The 17,024-nt window shown below is 41.9% G+C and overlaps 1 protein-coding gene across 11 annotated transcripts in view; it reads left to right on the top strand.

Moving 5' to 3' along the window:
- Positions 1-17,024, top strand: part of KLF12 (KLF transcription factor 12) — a 302,241-nt gene that overhangs the window by 29,988 nt on the left and 255,229 nt on the right. Inside the window, exon 1 of one of the 11 annotated variants that reach the window (XM_061629986.1) lies at positions 1,648-1,732. The exons of the other annotated variants lie outside the window; for them this stretch is intronic. The gene's annotated coding sequence lies outside the window, so the exon portion shown is untranslated. Of the gene's footprint in view, positions 1-1,647; positions 1,733-17,024 lie in introns of those variants that run through there. 11 annotated transcript variants of the gene reach the window in all.

Raw genomic sequence — 17,024 nt, 5'->3', positions numbered from 1 at the left:
CAGGCTGGCTGTTTTTTTCGGGGGGGGGTTGTTGTTTGGCTGATGGTTTCACTGCTTGTGTAACAGTCTCTTCAGGCAACATCAACTTGCTTTAACTTTTGTTGTATGGTTAAAGCATTTACTGCCATTTGCCCATAATGATTTGGTCTTTGCGGTTATGCTTGTTGGCATTTTCGATGTATGTTTATGAACTCTTGGAGGGAGCTTCTGTGTGGCCGCACTTGAAACAAAGCTGCCTTAATTTCAGTGTAATTTGCTCAGCAGCTGTGGTGCTCTGAAATAAAATCCGGAAATACTCAAGGAGTGAATAGAAATGTGGCGTGCAATTCCCTCCCCCTCCCTTTTCTCCATATCTTTCCTCAGAAAGCAGAAAGAGCAAGTGAAGCAGGATGGGAAAATCCAACATTGATACTTCCAAAGTTACAAAGCTATATTTGGGGGGGGGTGAGGGGAAAACTGTGGAGTGATGAATAGCCTTGATGCAACTTTGGTATTTAAAGCAAGAGATTGTGTCTGTCTAAAAAATTGCATATTGCCTTTCATCAGAGACATCCCAGGTCGGTTTGCACAGGACTGTCCCAAGCCATTTTGCTGCTTGAGCTGAAGAACAAGATGGCATCCCACTTCTCATTCCACATGCAGAAGCCAGCTGGACTGGCAGTGGAATCTTACTTCAATACTGGCAATGGGACAGCGTTCCCTACTGCACCTGAGGGCAGCAGGCTTACTTAGGGGAACACAGGGTGGATGTGTGTGACACACAGCTCTGCCCTTTAACATTTTGTTGCCCTTCCCCATCTCTGTGCATCTGCCACTTCATTCTGCTAAGGGTATGATACGGCCCAGAGCTTACAAAAATGCCTGCTTTGGTTGCAGTACTTAGCTAATTCATTCATTAGAATGATAAATTAAAAACTGCCCCCAGGTCATCAGATAGCAGATATCTATTATAATAGGAAGCACTTGTGAAAAATTTGGATAACTGACATCTCTAAGTAGGGCTGCCAAATACTTCTTGTCTGAAACCCTAGAAAGCTGCTGCCAGTCAGTGAAGACAGTTCTGAGCTAGGTCTAACTGACCCAGTCTAACTGACCTAAATGAGCTGGGTCTAAGGCCAATGGACTAACTCGGTACAAGGCATCTTCCCAGATTCCTATGATAACTGGTATCCCCTGACTCACAGGAAGGAATACCTCTTCTGTGCTGTTCTTTGGTGACACATGGATCTTCTGTCCTAGCAAGCAACAAAGTGCCCTCTTCCTTTTACTGTTGGTTTCAGTCACATTTAGATTTTTGCAGATATCATCAATCAATTACAACACTTAAGTTTGATTTACTAAGATTTAATTAGGGTGTCACCTCTATTTTTGCTGCATTTTATTATCTTCCAGAGAAACCTAAGGACGTGTAAAGGTCAATATATTTGTCAGGATCAGTTCTTTCAAGCTGATGGTAATTCAAATCTGTTTGGTTGGGAGGAGGCGTGGGGGGACAGTGGCTGGCACAATCACTTCCTACATCATTCCTGCATTGGGGCAGGACAGCACAGCAATTCCAGGTGATAGTTATTAGAAGTTTAATCAAGACAAAGTCTGAGTTTTGGATCACATGAATGATCTTTACCTTCAGCTGTCCCTGTGACTTGTTGGGATGCCTTTCCTGGAGAAAGAAAGAGTTTTGCTGAAACCACAAGTGGAGATCACAAAAATATTTGATTATAAAAGTACTTCGGTGAGCGTGCGGGAGTTTTAAAATAGAAGTATTTATTAAGTTATTTTATTTATTTGTTAAAGCGAACCTGTTTATGAAAGATAAGTGGTATGTTATTGCTGTATTTTAAAATTGTTATAACCTGCTCTGGGACCTTTGGGTGAAGGGCGGATAAGAAATGTTAATGATTATGATAATAATAGTAGTAATGATGATGTTTGGCCAGTTTTTTTTTAAAAAAAGTTAGATATGTATCATGACTCTATGTGTCTGACAAAGAGTGTTTCTATACTTCTAAAATGGCAATTGGATGTTTTTTATTTATGAAATTTATAGTTTGCCATTCCCCTGTAACAGTACAAATACAACAAATTACCTATTTTTAAAAAGCAGTCAGGAGTTACAGGAGGAGCAACATCACACAGTATTAGACACACAGGTGGACAGACTAACTAGTGCTTTAAAGTTGTCTCGTACTTCTCCTCTGGTGCAGCCATAATCAGTAGCTTTTGCTTCTCTTTCAGTTAGCTGCGGTTCATTGTGGTTTCTCCAAACTCTAAACTGTGGGTAATCTTAAAAATGGTTTTAGTGAAACAAGCCAACTTCTTAAACAATGGTTTGAAGATGGATTGTTTCAATAAACTGCAGTTAAGACTAACTACAGTTTATCCGGGTTTGGTCATAACAGTAAACTTCAACTAGTTAATAACGGAGGCTTATTTTTTTTTCCTACAGCTTTTACTGGCTGATGTAGATTGGACTGCAGAGATGGTGTGGTGAATTGTTGTCAGTATATTTAGTTTATGGTGGCTTCTTAGGTTGTTGCAAATGGTTGTTTTCATGCTTTTAAATTGTATTGGTTGTATTTACCATGCTGTAAAGTTTTTTTTCCTTAAAAATGGATTATAAGCTTGTTAAAACTAAACTACTACAAGCATAGATGCATTTTCCTAGCTGCTTCTGGAAATCTTCCCTGTCACGAAAGCAAATCAGGGCTCCAAAGTCCCCAGATACTTATGGGTAAATGTTGGTCCTCCATGCTTTATGCCAGGGATGGGGAACCTATGACCTCCAGATGTTGCAACATTACCTTTGGCCACACTGGCTAGGCTGATGGGAATTCAGCACCACCAGGAAGGGTCATAGTTTCCTACCACTGTTTTACACATTTCATCCAGGAAACATTGTAGCTATGGTTAAAAACTTTAGGCAGTATTCAACTAACCCATCCTGTCAACTCAAGTATTGCTGCTTGCACAACAAGAATTTCCCCCCTCTCCTTCCCTGATGGAGCTACTTACTTAGCGTTATGTTAAATACTACCTGATATAGCCAATGGATTGTACTGGCTGTCAGCAACACTGGTTGTCTCAGGATGTATCACTTGTAAAACACATCTGTATTTTTTGCAACTGTGCCCTTGACTTATTTTCTGCACCATTGTATCCATCCCTTTTTTTTTGGCTATATTAATCTTGTTTTTCCCTTTTTATCACTCTCTTACTACCATTTGGAACTAATTGCTAATACATTTTTCTTGTTTCACCAATAGCCTTCAACTGCAATGATCTTGAACCCACTTACTCAGGAATGTAAGATGACATCTTCTGGCTCCTGGGCCTGGACACTGAGCTTTCTTACTAGATAGGTTGCTAAATGAAGTGGATATGGTGATTCACCACTGTTCCACTGGGTAGAGTTGAGTGACCACTGCCTGTCTTTTGCTTTGGGGAAAGGAAGGCAGTCTAGACAGCTCTGAGGTGTGTCTATTTTCATGGTTTCTCATCTGAATGGTTTTCTTGGCAGAAATTATTTTTCAAAAATAAATAGAAATTGTTGTTATTACTGAAGTGATTTAAAGAGTGAGAGCTGAGTAAGACGAGGTTTCTTCCTTTCTTTTGTTCAGCAAGGAGACATTTTCCATTCCTGCAGTAAAAACGTGGATATCCATGCAGAGCAAAGAGACTGTTCTCCCTAAGAGCGGACTGTGAGGGCACTGCCTGCTAGAATGTTTGTGATGACTAGTTCTATTTTAATACAGCTACACTGTGCGTTGTATACAGGCACACTAAAAGAACAAGGAAGGAGAGCACATTTTCTCCAGTAACTGGTTACCCAATTCCTAATCTACCAGGTGTAACTAGGTCACCAGCACGAACGAAGGGCCTGGTTTTGTGATTGCGATTAGGTGGTATTGATACAGAAGTGTCAATTGCTTTGCTGTGAGATTATTAATGTCACTGATACATGGCTGTGTGTCAAGCTGTAGCGACTGGCTGCTAACAGAATAGATGGAAAACAAGACTGGAGGCCGTTAAGATTGTACAGTTGGTATCTTTTTTTTCATGCAGGTTATGAATTGTAGTTCTGTCACTCTCTGGCATTGTTCTGCAAGAATTAATAACAAACAAATGAAAGGGTACACCATGCATGTAATTTCTGAGTGAATAGAAAAATAAAATTTAATTTTGAGCAACAGAACTTTTTAATTATGGGAAAAATGGCAAATGCGACATAATGCATAGAATTGCTTAACATTCATACAGCACTTTCACTGAGCGTTCTTCAAGCAGCTTAGGTGCATTATCTCAGTATTCTTATGACAACTCTGTAAAACAGTTGAACTACGGCCTTTGGCTAGTCACTTTATCTTGATCTAAGGCACCTCCCAGGGTTATTGTGAGGATGAAAAAGGGGACATGCTCTATGCTACCCTGAACTCCTCGGAGAGGACGTAGGATAAAATGGCTTGCCTGCTATGCTGTAAATCTGTAAGATCAGAGGTGGTGAACCTGAGACCTCTCCATCTGGCCTCCGTGACTGTCTCCAGGCCATGCTTCTCCCGCCCCTCCCAGGTCATGTTTCTCATTAGCCCTGCTCCACACCTTCATTAAGTACATTTGCCTCACCTCAGTGCAACCTGGAATGGTGGTAATGCCTCTTGCTTGCCTGGATGGATGTCTGTGCTTGTTCATGCCGAGACCTCTGGCATTTGTTTAGCTGGAATGTAGCCTACTGTATAAGAATCTTATGTGTTGTTCCTCGCACTCTTTTTGCCTCTGGCCCCCCACCTACCACTGGCATGCAGCCTCCCAGAAGGCTGTTCATGAGGAAATGCGGCCCTCTCGCTGACAAAAGTTCCTTCCTCCTGGTAAAATGTTGATTTAATTTCTTTACTTTTAGCATTTATCTCAAATAAGATCTTTTTATAATACATTAACATATTGTTCATATATATTGTTTGAAGAGTAAGCTTTTCCTACTTTGAATGTTGATTTTTGATCAAAGAAGAGGAATCTAATGGTTTTGGCTAACATTTGGGATGTCTGTCAAGTATTCATATAAAAGAGGGCACTCAGTTTAGGGCAGTGTAAAGCACATTTTGGTGGATTCCTATTTGGCTTTCAGGAAGGGGATGCCTGCTTTCCTTTCCGCTCTGCACTCCCACCCCAAATGCAATGTGGCATAAATAGAACTAGGCAGAGTTCCAGCTTGAGTACATCTACAGGTCACATAGGCAAAAGATGCTGTGCTTCATACTGATTTAGCAATGGGAACCCTGAGACAGGAAGTTGCCTTGTTTACAAGAAGCAGGGTAACCACAACTGCAAACAAAGCTGAAAAATTCCACTGCCGCTTTCGTTATGAAATGGCTAGGGTGCTGAATGCTTGGTCTTGAGAGTGGTGGTAAGACTGAGAGCGATGTGTCAACAGAGAAACTGCAGTCACAAAATTGGATCCATGATCAAAAAGTACATGCTAATGTGCATAAGGTCTTCTTTGTTTTCCAAATTTCTGACAGCGAAAGCACACTTTTTTCTTGAATTAAAATTAGAGGCATGCTTTACTCCATCCCTGAGAAAGGATCACTTTTAGCATATGAAAGAGTGGCGATGACTTGCCTTCAGAAGAGCCCACCCCCTATGTTTCTGAATGAGTCACCGATCTGGGTTTGGAAAAATGCAAAGAGCAGTGACTGCTGCAGAAATGCCACTGGCAGCCTCTTTTGAAGTCAGGTAATTCTACCGCATCTTTGCACTGGAGTGATTGAATGTGTCAGTATTCCCTGACCCTGAGCTCTGTGGAAGATGACTGAAAGGAGGCAAGGCTCTGGCAGTGAATGGCATGCAAGGGGGGCAGCAGACAGCTGTCTGTGTGAAGGGTGCTTTGGGCTCACAGAAACCTTACATCATTTCTTTTTTATTTCTCATGGCACATTAGCAGCTCTCTTGTAATCTGCTAGTGAGCTCCACCACACGCGAGGATTTCAGACCTATGGTAAAACCAGGCTCCGCATTTTTGCTCACCATGGAGAGTGTGCCACTTCCTTCTGGTAAATGTAATGAGTGACCGGCCTCTTTCCTAAACTTGAAGCTGCAGATGTAGGTGTGAGTCTGTCTAGCAGCTGAGCAGCAACTCCCTCTCTCCCCTTCACTCCAAGGATGAGAAGAAGGCTATGGGTGGTTTGGCAACTGTGTGGCTGAAGCACCCAGACAGGCAAGGCTATGCAGTGCTAAACCAAGAACTCCAACCCCCATTTCAGTTCTGGTGCAATAAATGGGGGGCTTTATCAGCCACTGCTCAGCAGAGTCGTTCTCTAACACGTTGTCCCCCTCGCTTTCCTGTGAGAAAAGATGGCAGGGGGCTTCCTTGGAGCATCAAGAGCTTCCTTGCAGAGCATCAACCAAATCAGCAGGGCAGGGGCAGGAACCCGGTAGCCAACATTTTTGGTTTGGCTACCAAGGCCAGCCAAAAATTGTGGATCCACATAGAACATTCACTGAAATGAGATACCATGTCTGGAATTGGAGGAAATATGTTCCGTTCCTTTCAAATATCTGTCTGTCTGTCTTATTGGTAATACACAGCTTTATGTGGGGATAGGCAACTAGCAGCCTAAAAATTCTGCCTGATTCCTCATGTGCTCATTTTTGTGCTCCAGAAAAAAAAGGCCCTCTGGTTTGAAGATCCCTTCACTAAGATGCACTTTATCTGTTTGCCCCTGAAGAGGGCTGAGGTTTGGGGGAAAGGGCTTCTTAATCCCTCCTTCCTCAGTGTAAATAGCAAGAGAAACTTGGGCACGCCTATCCCCTTATTATACAGCTGTTCACACCTCACCTCTAATCCTCTTCCCATGGACAGAAGTGAAGGCTCTGTTGGAGTTCGCCTGAAGGCCATGGAAGCTATTTCACTCCACTGTGTTTAAGCAGATCCAAATCCAAATTGCTCACAGTGGGAAGGAGGGTATTGGAGTTCGTTGTCTGTGGCTCATGTCTGTGTGGGGGGTGTTGATGGGGGTGAATCAGTTTTGTTGGTCCTTCATTGCTGTCTGAAGTCAAAATATGGCCCTGATCTAGAAAAAGAAAGAAAGATGCTAGCCAAGGAAATATGTTCTGAAGATCTTTGGTTCAACTCCAGCTCTGGTCTTACACTTTTTCACAGTTATAGAAGCTGAAAATAGTTTCTTTCTAGCACCATAATTGTGTATCAAAATAAAAGTTGCAGCACAGAACAAGCTGTGGATTTGGACAACATTCTTGTGGCAGTTGGAAATGCAAAACAAACCCATTGCGCTCTCTCTTTCTCTCTCTCTCTCTCTCTCTCTCTCTCTCTCTCTCTGTGTGTGTGTGCATGCATAGAGGGGAGTGTGTTCAGATTTGAGTCAACTGATCTGTAAGGGAACCTTCTGAATCATAGTTCATCTGTCTGTGAAAAGAGCATATTCTCCTTGCAGTTTGCAATGGAGATCTGTTGATATTCTGCACATGGGTCAAAGGGAGAATATGGCTCCAAGTGATGCATCTGCTCCAAAGGAAGCAGGCTGCGCTCAAGCGTGAACTTCCCTATGCATTTATTATTCTTTGTGGACAATAATAAAGGCATTGCAGTCAAAGGTTGGAGTTCTTTTGCTATGCAGCAGTAATCAGCCATTGACAGAAATGTACCTCACGTATGCTGGATGTACATGAAACGTCTTTAAATTGCAAAGTGCATTGTCAGAATTCTGGGCTGAGGGGGATTCCTGGATGCTTGCTATTCAATAAGCAGCTCAGTCATTAGCTTGAAGCAGCATTCAATTTGCCACTTGAGCTGCTGGTAGTTCTGCTATAGTAGAAGTTGCACTTTCTTAAGTTCACTTCCTTGCAAAATGGGGATGGTTGTGACTTTAACCCACAGGGCTGTTTCAAAGACAAGACAAAATGCAATACAAAAGTTGTTAATTTCCTTATGCGTTAGGGCTGCAGTGTAGGAGCAAGTCCTTCTGAATTCAGTGGAGCCTACTTCTGTCATATCAAACTTAATCGGGTTTAAGCAGCCTGTGATCAGGATTGTGGGTTTGCCTCTGCAGTATTGGTTCATTTTTTAAAACAAAATTCACGTCTTTCAGTTTGTTTATTTTAGTGGCACTGCCAGCAGGTGTTTACAGGAACAAATCTGGAGATAGCACTTGCAGCATCTAGCAAACAGGTTGTGTGAGAAGACAGTGCAGCCTGGCAAGCATGTAATATCTCTGTGGTTTGTTTTTTTTAATGTACTACAAAATAAGATTGGCCTTGTGGTCTGTCATAACACATAAGTAGTTGCATTATTTTGTATTTTGTTGCCTTTTAATAAAATAAAGAAGGCAAGAAGGGATATATTTGTTTGCCAGCCATATTTTCAGCAAAGGAACGCCTGTATAAAGAAAGATTGTTAACACGTCCCTGTCCCTTCCTTAAGGGTGGATTGATAGCGCACTATAAACAGCCAAAACCAAAATGCAATTAATCTCACAGGTTTAAAATTATGAATGATCTTATGAATGAATTTTAATAAAATAAAAATTACCTTATTGCTGAGTGTTTGTCAGTTATCCCAGTGCCTTTGCTTTCATGGGCCAAAACACAGAAAAGTAAAGGCAATCTTTGGGTGCATTAACAGAAGCATACTGTCCAGATCATGAGAAGTAAGAAGCCTTATCCAGGCATTTCCCCTCGTGCATCCCCCCCCCTCTCTCTCTCTCTCTCTGTGTGTGTGTGTGTGTGTGTGTGTGTGTGTGTGTGTGTGTGTGAGTGTGAGTGTGAGTGTTTGTGTGTGTGTGTGTGAGTGTGTGTGTGTGTGTGTGTGTGTGTGTATGAGAGAGAGAGAGAGAGAGAGAGAGAGAGAGAGAGAGAGAAATGATGGCATGCTCCTTGTGAAATTTAGGACCCTAATCATGCAGAGTTCTAATTTACGCAGGGCGCTTCCATGAGTAGAGCTGGTTGTCTTCTCACTGCAAGGTGTTCAGAGCCAACCTGTACATGGTGTCTGCACTGTAAGGAACACAGTGGAGAGTACGGGGATGGCAAGCTAAGAACTGCATGATGGCAGACTCTTGAACAGGACTAGAGTTCTTCACTGGTCAAGCCATATCTGAAGTACTGTATTCAGTTCTAGACTACACATTTTAAGGACATTGACAGATTGGAGCATGTCCAGAGGAGGGTGACCAGGAAGAGGAGTGATCTGGAAACCAATTCCTATGAAAAACAGTTGAAATTTCTGAGTAGCTTGGAGAAGGGAAGATTAAAGAGGGGACGATGTGAAAGCAGGCTTCTAATATCTGAAGGGCTGTTATGCAGACTTGAGCAGGCTTGTTCTTTTTTGTTGCAGAGGGCAGAATGGATACTGCAAGGAAGCAGGTTTTGGCTAAACACTGTGATAATTTTTCTGCTAGTAACAGCTGTTTGACACTTTGAAAGGTGGTGGGTTCTCCTTTGCTGGAGGTATTTAAGCAGAAGCTGGGTGGTCATTTGTCACAGAGCTGTAGTTGCATCCTACATTGCAGATCCTGCTTTGAGCAGCTGGTTGGACGAGATTATTCTAAGGTACCGTCCAACCCTTATGATTCTGTGATACCCTTTGGTACAGAACTAATCACTTCACAAACAGTGTGACATCAGCATCAGCCCATATTTGAGCTCTCCTATTTCCCCTTTGCCCTAATAGTTTACTTTGTGTCATGATGTAATACTGTACATTTCTTCTTTTTATGTGTACTTCCTTGCCCTTTTAAACATTGCAGCTTATGGATTCCTCTATGATTGTTGTAAAAATGCTAGGCCTATTCTGTAGCATTTCTAGTAAGAGCAAAACCATACTTCAAAAAAAGAAAACAGGATTTTCTGCAATTGCCTAATTGGTTTAAGAGTTGTTCTCTTTATCTAGCAGCCTCTTTTGGCTTGAGTATCCCTCTGAGATTGCTGTGAGGAGTCACCCCTCTCTTCACAGGACAAGAAAGTTTGCACAGACTTAACACAGAACTCTCTCTTACACAGGACTGTCGGGGCTGATATGTGTGTGATAATATTTTCCTTCAAAAGATAAAGTTCTATGTAGGGAAAAGAGCATGTGGGTTCACATACAAGCTGTAGTATGAGAATCATATATATGGATTGGGCCACTGGTGCTGCATAGTGGCTGCCCAGTCTTTGTACTTAGGAGCATGAGAATTTATTCTGCTACTTTCATGACATGATAGTTAACACATACCTGAAATATGGTGCAGCATAGTAGTGACAAAATTATGAGCTAGGAAGTCCCCAGTTCAAACCTTACCTCAACCGTAAACTCACTGTGTGGACTAAGACCAGTCACTGTTCTTGTTTTTTCAACCACTATTCATTCCTATTTGCAAGGGGAGGATAATATTGGCCTGCATTCCTGATCTGTTCTTAGGGGATGAGCATTACTGATTTAGCACTTTCCTAATACCTGTTAGTTTGCTCAAAATTGCACCTTCCCAGTAGCTGCTTTCTCATCCGCAAGGGGAAAATGCTGATACGGAACAGCCTGTCATATGTGGTTTGGCCTCAAGTACTGTATGTTCTAGGGCAGGAGTGGAGAACCTGTTGCCCTCCTTTGTGGCTGGGGCTGATGGGAGTTGGAGTCCAATGACATCTGGAGGACCACAGGTTCCCATCCCTGTTCTAGATCAATGTTCTCCAATCATGGGTCCCCAGGTGTTGTTGGACTACAACTCCCAACAATCCCAGCCAGCTTAGCCAAGGATGATGGAAGTTGTAATCCAATAGGATCTTGGGACCTAAATGTTCTAGAAGATCAGATTCACAGGAGAGAAGAGCTGCTGTCCCTTGAATGGTTGTACAGAACAGGATTTCAACAGGTGTGGCTGTTATTTGAGCTGTGCATGATAACTGCTTTTCCAGAAACAAACTATCCCTTCTTCTTCTATGCAGCTTATAAAGGAACAGGAGCCTTATCCTTTAGAATCTGGTTAGCTTAGTATGTACACAAACTAATCCTCCATAAATGCAGTATTGCTTACCAATCTGCTGTCCCCCATGAACTCTCTATAAATGCTGACATAATTTTTTACACCATTTAGAATGTTTCATGTTAATTTCTCTGTGTGGCTTTAAATGTTGCGCATTTGTCATATTTCTGTAAACGTAGCATTTTATGGGCCTGCTGAGGATTCAGTTACTGGAGGGTAGTTTTTATCTACACAGTTTAGAACTTCACTTCCACTGTTTGAGAGAACTACTTGCTATGTTCCATGTGAAATTGTTACTGTATATTTTATTACTTCAAGTCATTAGCTTACTTGTTAAATACATTAGCTGAGACGGAGGTTTCACTTGTTGCACTGTGCCTGCCTCCTTCAGGTTTCTGACAGTGTTCTGCCATGAGCGTGCAAGTAGGCAAAGCGTATTCCTGAATTAGACGGTGGAGGCCTGTCCATTAGGGTGAATGGGGAAGTGGCCCACCAACCTCAGGCTGCCCTCAGCCAGCCAACCCCTCTGGCTTCTTTCTTGCAACCATTCCAGGGGGTGGCGCTGGCTTTCATCTTCCTCTTTCGTACACAGAGTTGCCCTTGCAGAACTCAGCAGGGAGAAGGAAGGGACAAAATTAGTTGGCTCTGCCTGTCATTTGCTCTGTCTCCACCTACTGTTGGCCTCTGCCTTCCACCCACCAATCCCTATGGGCCCAGCCACCACTGGAAGTAGATAGTTCTTGTCCCACATTTGTAATTAAAACAAGCCTCTTGTGTTGTTGTGGACATGTATTTGAGTAAAAATTTATTACTGTTTATGTTGAATTTTTACATACAAAGCTGCTTTACAGTCTTGTTAAGCTTCGCAACACCAGCCTTGTGAGCCAGCTAGGGCATTGTTACGAAGACAAGAAATGTAAAATAGGACTGGTGGGGTTGTATTCAGCTAAGAGTAGACCCAATGAAATTAATCAACCTAAGTTAGCTATACTTACTAATTTCAGTGTCTATTCTGAGTATGGAATCAACCCATGGTTAGAAAGGTTTCCCTCACCTCCAGCATGTAGATTTCACAAGGAGTGAGCCGCAGGTGGGCACATTCTGAGGTAGAACATTATGTGCAGTTCCAGAGGACATTCATGTGTCTCTCTGATTGTGTATACCTTGCCAGATGGTCTGTCTGCTTTAAAAAGGGTGTTGGGGTATGTGGGGATTATATGGGTTGGATGTACATAGCTTTCCCACATGATGATCTGTACGCAATGATGGCTCATGTTACCAGCCAACTGTTGGAAGTGGGGCAAGAGCAACTCCTGTTTTGTTCTTTTGTTTATGTTCCAGAAGGGAGGTAGAGTTAGGGTCCTCCAGATGGATAGGCTTGATTACCTTTACCTGTGATGCGCTGACTGACTTCCTTCCGGCTGTTAGACTGATACGTCTTAAGGGAAGCTTACCTGCCCCTCCTCCTTCCTCCCTTTCCTCTCTTCTCTTCTCCAACTGTCTGGGAGAGAGGAGACACCTTTGTCTCTGCTCTCTCTCCCCTAGCCATGAGGGTAACTCCCAAGCCTGGCCGTTGCGCCTCCAACTTAGTTAGTTAATTAGTTAGAACTAGGTATGCCTTTCTATCTACTATGTATTTCTATACATAAAGTAGCTTTTCTTATTTTACTAAGTCAAGTCTCAGTGATCTCAATGCAGGGTAAAAGCCTGCTTTCTTAAGTAACCGCACACACACTGGCACACACGCATTTCAGACCGCTGTTACTCTCTGCTTAACTAATTTACACCACAACACCAACAAACTTGAGGTTAGGAGAGACTGAGGATTGCCTCTGGGCCAATTGCCAGTTGTTGCCTTGAAAACAATTATACTTTGAGTAAATGTTGTTGTTGTTGTTATGTGCCTCCAAGTCGACTATGACTTATGGCGACCCTATGAATCAGCAACCTCCAAGAGCATCTGTCATGAACCACCCTGTTCAGATCTTGTAAGTTCAGGTCTGTGGCTTCCTTTATGGAATCAATCCATTTCTTGTTTGGCCTTCCTCTTTTTCTATTCCCTTCTGTTTTCCCCAGCATTATTGTCTTTTCTAATGAATCATGTCTTCTCATGATGTGTCCAAAGTATGATAACCTCAGTTTCATCATTGTAGCTTCTAGTGACAGTTCTGGTTTAATTGGTTGTAACACCGAATTATTTGTCTTTTTCGCAGTCCATGGTATCTGCAAAGCTCTCCTCCAACACCACATTTCAAATGAGTTGATTTTTCTCTTATCCACTTTTTTCACTGTCCAACTTTCACATCCATACATAGAGATCAGGAATACCATGGTCTGAATGATCCTGACTTTAGCATTCAGTGATACATCTTTGCATTTGAGGACCCTTTCTAGTTCTCTCATAGCTGCCTCCCCAGTCCTTGCCTTCTTCTCATTTCTTGACTATTGTCTCCATTTTGGTTAATTACTATGCCAAGGTATTGATAATCCTTGACAAGTTCAATGTCCTCCTTGTCAACTTTAAAGTTGCATAAATCTTCTGTTGTCATTACTTTAGTCTTTTTGACGTTCAGCTGTAGTCCTGCTTTTGTGCTTTCCTCTTTAACTTTCATCAGCATTTGTTTCAAATCATTACTGGTTTCTGCTAGTAGTATGGTATCGTCTGCATATCTTAAATTATTGATATTTCTCCCTCCGATTTTCACACCTCCTTCATCTTGGTCCAATCCTGTTTTCCGTATGATATGTTCCGTATGATATGTTCCGTATGATGTGTATAGATTAAATAAATAGGGTGATAAAATACACCCCTATCTCACACCCTTTCTGATGGGGAACCAATCGGTTTCTCCACATTCTGTCCTTACAGTAGCCTCTTGTGCAGAGTATAGGTTGCGCATCAGGACAATCAGATGCTGTGGCACCCCCATTTCTTTTAAAGCATTCCATAGTTTTTCATGATCTACACAGTCAAAGGCTTTGCTGTAATCTATAAAGCACAGGGTGATTTTCTTCTGAAATTCCTTGGTCCGTTCCATTATCCAACGTATGTTTACGATACGATCTCTGGTGCTTCTTCCCTTTCTAAATCCAGCTTGGACGTCTGGCATTTCTCGCTCCATATCTGGTAAGACCCTTTGTTGTACAATCTTGAATATTACTTTACTTGCATGGGGTATTAAGGTAATAGTTCGATAATTACTGCATTACCTGGGATCCCCTTTCTTTGGAATTGGGATGTATATGGAACTCTTCCAGTCTGTGGACCATTGTTTAGTTTTCCATATTTTTTGACAGATTTTTGTCAAAATTTGGACAGTCTCAGTAGCTTGTAGCAACTCTATTGGTATGCCATCTATTCCTGGTGATTTGTTTATTCCAAGTATTTTAAGAGCAGCTTTCACCTCACATTCTAAAATTTATGGTTCTTCATCATATGGTTCCTCCGTGAATGAATCTGTCATCCTGGCATCTCTTTTATAGAGTTCTTCAGTGTATTGCTTCCATCTTCCTTTTATTTCATCTCGGTCAGTCAGTGTGTTCCCCTGTTGATTATTCAACATCCCTACTCGTGGTTTAAATTTCCCTTTCCTTTCTCTAATCTTTTGGAACAGGGCTCTTGTTCTACCCTTTTTGTTGTCCTCTTCTATTTCTATACAGTAACTATTGTAATAGTTCTCTTTGTCCCTGCGTACTAATTGCTGTATTGTTGCATTTAGGATTCTGACTGTGTTTCTATCTCCTTTTGCTTTTGCTTTCCTTCTCTCTTTAACCATTTTAAGAGTTTCTTCAGTCATCCATTGAGGTCTTTCTCTCTTTTTAACTAGAGGTATTGTCTTTTTGCATTCTTCCCTGATCATGTCTTTGACTTCATTCCATAGTTCTTCTGGTTCTCTGTCAACCAAGTTTAAAGCCTCAACCTGTTCCTTATTTGATCTTTATATGTTTCTGGGATGTTATTTAAATTGTATTTTGGCATTATGAGTGCTTTGTTCTTCTTCTTTAGCTTTACTCTGATTTTCGATACGACCAGTTCATGATCTGTACCACAGTCTGCTCCTGGTCTTGTTTTCACAGAAAGTATGGAACTTCTCCATCGTCTGCTACCAATTATATAATCAATTTGATTCCTGTATTGACCATTGGGTGATGTCCACGTGTACAGTAGTCTTTTTGGTTGCTCAAAAAATGTGTTCACAAGAAACAAATTATTGGCTTCACAGAATTCATTAAGTCTTTCTCCTGCTTCATTTCTGTCTCCTAAGCCCCATTTAGCACAATTCCTAATTCTTCTCTGTTCCCTACTTTTGCATTCCAATCCCCCATGATTATCAGCACATCTTGTTTTGGTGTGTGATCGATTTCTTCCTGTACTTCTGCGTAAAATCTCTCCAATTCTTCTTCTTTTGGGTTTACCGTTGGAGCATAGACTTGGATGATGGTTATGTTAATAGGTTTCCTGTTTAATCCATTGATATCACTCGCTTAGACCTTGCGTTGTAGCTCCTAATTGCTTTTGCTACATCACTTCTCACTATTAAAGCAACCCCATTTCTTCTTAATTTCTCATTCCCTGCATGAAACATTTTGTAGTTGCCTGATTGAAAATGTCCCGTTCCCATCCATTTTAGTTCTCTCACACCAAGTATTGTAATGTTGATGCGTTCCATTTCTTTCTTGACAATTTCTAACTTTCCCTGGTTCATGCTTCTCACCTTCTATGTTCCTATTGTGTGCGTTGTACAACTCCGGACTCTCCTTTCGCATCTGTGAGTAAAGGTAATCATCAGCATTTTCATTCAGTGCTTTATCTTTTAATGGTGTCATTCATACACATGCATTAAAGAGCCCGGTTATGGAGCTCATCACCAACTTATCACTTCTCTTGCTGCTCCATGACACATGGCAGTGATAACTATGTGATGCCTCTGTAGTTACCTTTCCACTCCAAATACAAATAACTGAAACAGATAGGGTAATGGTTTCATGAGAGAGGCAGCTGTGGGGAGTGTTTTCACATTTATTTATTTAGTTTATAAAAATTCAGATACCACTTGACTGGGAAAAAAATTCCTTTATACCATTTACAAGAAACATTGACACTATCAATTAAAACAGTTAAAAAGAAGTAATTAAACACATTTCTAAAACGATTAAAACAGCACTTAGGAATTGCTGCAACAAAAATGATTAAAACGGCAGTAAAGTGAAAACTACCCACCAACCATCCTGAACTGTTCCATGCTCTCACCTTGTTCCTATTCATCAGCGCTGCTTCTCTCACCAAGAGGCTGGATTAAGCACATACGCACCCTCCCAGTTGTTCCTGGTTCTCACACAGGAATCAACCCAATCAGCAATGAAATATACTAGGGGGTAATGCCCTCACCCAAGTGGCTTCTGAAGAGAATCCCAAAGAAGAAACTCTTTGGTGTCACCTCTTTGGTGGTGACTCTGCCAAGGGAAGGCAGGCCTGCTGCCCCAGGCAGCATTCCTTATAAGCCTTTGTGGAGCTGCAGGTAAGAGCAGGTGCAGGTGCCTGCAATCAGGAATTGCTTGTCAAGCCTGGCTGCCCCTCTAGAAAGCCAGACTCTCTTGCAGAGCCATACTGCCCTGGAAGAATACCACAGGTAGAGACAGCAAGCAGTAGTTGTTAAAGTGTACTACTCACTCTCTACCTGGGTAGATGGTCCAGTCGTCTTCTTTCTGCTGCTGGGAGCAGGTGGTGCTAATGCACCAGGATCCAAGGCAAACTGCCCTGCAAGAGTCCAACATCTAGTCCAACATCCTGTTCCCACAGCGGCTAGCCAGATGCCTGTGGGAATCCCACAGGCAGGACGTGAATGCAACAACACCCTTCCATCTGTGTTCCAAAGAAATTGGTGGGTGGCCATTGTGTATTGTTTTTGAAATTCATAGCTGGCTTTTTGTGTTGTTTCTGACTGTTTCTAGTTGTTCTTATTATATTTTGCACGTTGCCTTGCGATAAATATGTGGAAGGCAATTTGACAGCAACAATAAAGGTAACACTGTTCCTTTTGGAGTTTGTCAGGCTCC

Source organism: Rhineura floridana, chromosome 5 (assembly GCF_030035675.1).
Source record: "Rhineura floridana isolate rRhiFlo1 chromosome 5, rRhiFlo1.hap2, whole genome shotgun sequence".
NCBI lineage: Eukaryota > Metazoa > Chordata > Lepidosauria > Squamata > Rhineuridae > Rhineura > Rhineura floridana.
Note: the sequence above shows the minus strand (reverse complement) of the source record. Positions and strands in the feature narration are given on the sequence as shown.